Source organism: Loa loa (assembly GCF_000183805.2).
Source record: "Loa loa unplaced genomic scaffold supercont3.292, whole genome shotgun sequence".
Taxonomy (NCBI): domain Eukaryota; kingdom Metazoa; phylum Nematoda; class Chromadorea; order Rhabditida; family Onchocercidae; genus Loa; species Loa loa.
This window is the reverse complement of record NW_018108472.1, coordinates 53,078-56,728: the sequence shown is the minus strand read 5'-3', so window position 1 is coordinate 56,728 and position 3,651 is coordinate 53,078.

The following is a 3,651-nucleotide window of genomic DNA, read 5'->3' as shown; positions in this document are numbered from 1 at the left end:
TTTTTTTTTTTTTTTTTAAATCTTATGAAATTCTCAATATTTGAAAATTTTTTGAAAATTCCTCGTAAAACATCAACTACCACGTAAGGTTCCATGCTAATAATTCTTGTAAAAAATGAACATGAATTGTATATCAATTTGAAAATTGATATACAAATTGAAATATTAATTTATATATCAATTTTATGTATTAATTTATATATCAATTTTGTATATCAATTTTATATATCAATTTGCATATCAATTTTGTATACAAAATTGATGCACAAATTGAAATATTAATTTGTATATCAATTTTGTATATCAATTTCAAGCTCTCATTGTAAACAAATATTTAAGTTTTAATTTTTAATTTTTGAAAATATAACGTAAACATAATTATTAGGAAGTAATGCGGAACGAATTTAATTAATTTGACAAAATTGTATTAATAGAAATGGATAAGAAAGAAATGATTTTAATTTTGTTGATAAATATTTTTGGTAGAAATTAAAGAAAATATATTGCACTCATTTCAATGTGGAAAACAAAATGCTTCAAAAATTATTGTAACAAATATTTTAAGAAATTAGAATTCAAGAAAATACTTCTCACATCGATGAATGTTATTTTATTTAATGTAAAAAGGCCAATAGCTCTTATAATGTACTTTTCTATTGCATTCCTCTTCAAAAATCTCAAGGATAGATGATGGATTAGACAAATAGCTATGATAAGCTTTGATATATTCTTTGCAAAATGACTTACAAAAAAAAAAAAGAAATTTTTTTAATAAAGTAAATATACAATTTCATTTTCTTCCTTCTCTTTTGCAATTCATAATTAATGATTAATGAACATGTAAGGATTAATATGATGACTGTTAATATTAATATAATCATTTTTTTTTTTTGGGATTAACACTAGCATAACAATTGTTATCATTATTCTCATATCAATATTATCATTGATATCTTTTCTATGATTAATCAAAATATGCTACATTAAAGTTTTTAAAGCTTATTATTAGAATTTTGACCCATTACATTTACATATGAGATCAATAAGGTTACTTTAATAGAACAAAGGAGAGATGAAAATGACTATAAAGTAAGAGTAAAGAATTGAAAGGAAATGATAACGCTTTTGTCATTGTCAATTAAAGAGACAAATCAAATGATATGATATGAAATTGTGGATTAAACCTTACTGCTCATGAAAGTTAGACCGAGCTAGGTTATTTCTCTCATTCACTAGTGTCATTATCGTAACTATCGTCATTATTATCATCACCAATCATTATTATTATAAACGAAATAATGGCAATGGTAATAATAATAATGATAATAACTGCTCTCACTACTAGTGTTACAATTTTCTTTTTCCAAAAAAATATGAAGCTTTCAGTTGTTTAACAATACTAAAAAATAACTCAATCAAACATCAAAATAGATTTTCCTTTTACTTTTACTTTTTTTTTTTTTTGTTAAAGAAGTATGATTTTATCGATTGATGCTAACAGTTATAATATTTTCTTGCTTGCTGCTTTCATTACAAATACTAATTGTAACTATCAGTTTTATTTAAATTTTACCTGAAATTAATTTTAGGAGTGGACTTAACTCATCCATAACACATTATCTATCATAAGATGACAAGCTATACCAAATCAGAATCATAGAATTATTTTATCAATTTTAGTAATTAAAAATTAAAATAAGAAGATATAATCTGTAGATATAGCAGATAGAAGAGAAATAGTGCAGGAAAGAAAGAGAAAATTGAGTTTTTTTTTTTAGTAAAGAGAGTAAAAAAAGGGGATGTTCGGACAAGAGGCGAACACAAATTGAAACAATTTGCAATTGAGGTGGATGGCCTAGTGACGAAAGCTATGGCCAAGCTCATTGACTTCATTGGCCTTAGATGCTACTACCATTCATATAAAATAATTAGGAAAAGAGGGAAATAAATCTTATACATGTTGAGCCTAATGAATTGCATTAATTCATTAAAATTTATGCACCAACGAACAAATCAAAAAAAAAACTCTCCTATCGAATGGGAGAAAAAAAAACTTGGATAACTATTATGAATAAGCATGTAGAAATGAGTTGTAATAAAAATTACGGATCAGGAATGATTTCCGGAAATTATTCTCATGTAAAGGGAACAATATCATATATCAAATAATAGTTATTTGTAAAGATAAACATAAATAGTCTATGATAAGATAAGTGAAATTTAGGAAATTCTTTTAACAAAATTTGAAATGATATTTTAGGCATACGAAATTGGCCATAAAATCTGGGTTTGGTTTCGAGACATTATCTTGGTGAGAGAAATTGATAATGGCTAAGCTCAAAAAAGCAGCAAGACATTATATTTCAAGGAAAATGATGATGCTTTCATGGATGACTGGTGCCACATAGTACCAGTACCAAACAATGCTTAAATTACGAGTAGCTTAGTCTACTAGTATCAATGTTTGATTGCTTTAAATTATGAATAGCATTTTGGTCACTTATCAATAACGTTAAAAGAGAGGAAATGATAAAAAGATAAAATGATAAGAATGATGATAAATTTTACAATATATTTATCATTTTTTTTCTTTTTTTTTGAAATAATAGCAAAAATGAATTTTTAATTTAATTTTTTTTTTGTTTTTAAAATAACAAATAAATAAAAAGCATTTATTATCATAATAAAATCAAATTTTCGTAAATAGAATTAAATGAATGAAAAAATTAAATATTTCAAAAAAAAAAATTTTTTTTTTTTTTTCAAAAAATAAAATACGTCAAGAATATTTGGTCGAGTTAAAGCAATCGACACGCATATGATGACAATGCCTGCTGCACAGCTGTGGTAATGGCATCAACTAAAAATGCTCGAACACTATTCCTTGGGTTAAACTGAATGTTCGTTAGTATGTGTGTATGTCTGCTCCTCTTTACACATACATACATACACACATACACACACATATACATACACACATACGTGTATGTGTGTGTGTGTGTGTATGTATGTGTATGTATCGGCTGGCAAAAAAACAGATGTCAGATGGATAATAAATAATCTGGCCCATCTTTTGCTGCGGGAAATAAATCCTGTAGAAGGGCGACATAAGGAACTGACAAGAGTGACGTATAGTTGAAAGAGCTGAAAGATGAATTTGATAAGTTATGAAGTGTTCTTGTTTAGTTTTGAAAAGTTGACAATGCTTTATTAAATGATAGATAGGTGTATATGAGAAAGAAGAATTAAGAAAAATGAGATGAAAATTTTGCATTATTTAATCATAAATTGATAAGATAATTGATAAATGATAATTTTGTTGATAAATTAAAAATTTATAAAATGGATTAATATATGATGCATTAGAAAAATTTTTTTTTCAAATGCAAAATTTTTTAAATATAAAATTAATTTTTATACAATGAATGAAATCATTGAGTAGGAAAATTAAAAAAAAAATTACTTAATTGATTAACTGTTGTGATGTAGTTGAAATAAGGAAATAATTTTATTAGTTGAAATTTTAATTTGAAAAGATTTATTGTCAAGAGATAAAATTGTTTAGAAATTTTATAAATTATTTTAAATTTTTATAATTTTCATAAATAATTTTAAATAATTTTTTTTTTTTGAATACCATTTATTGTATTA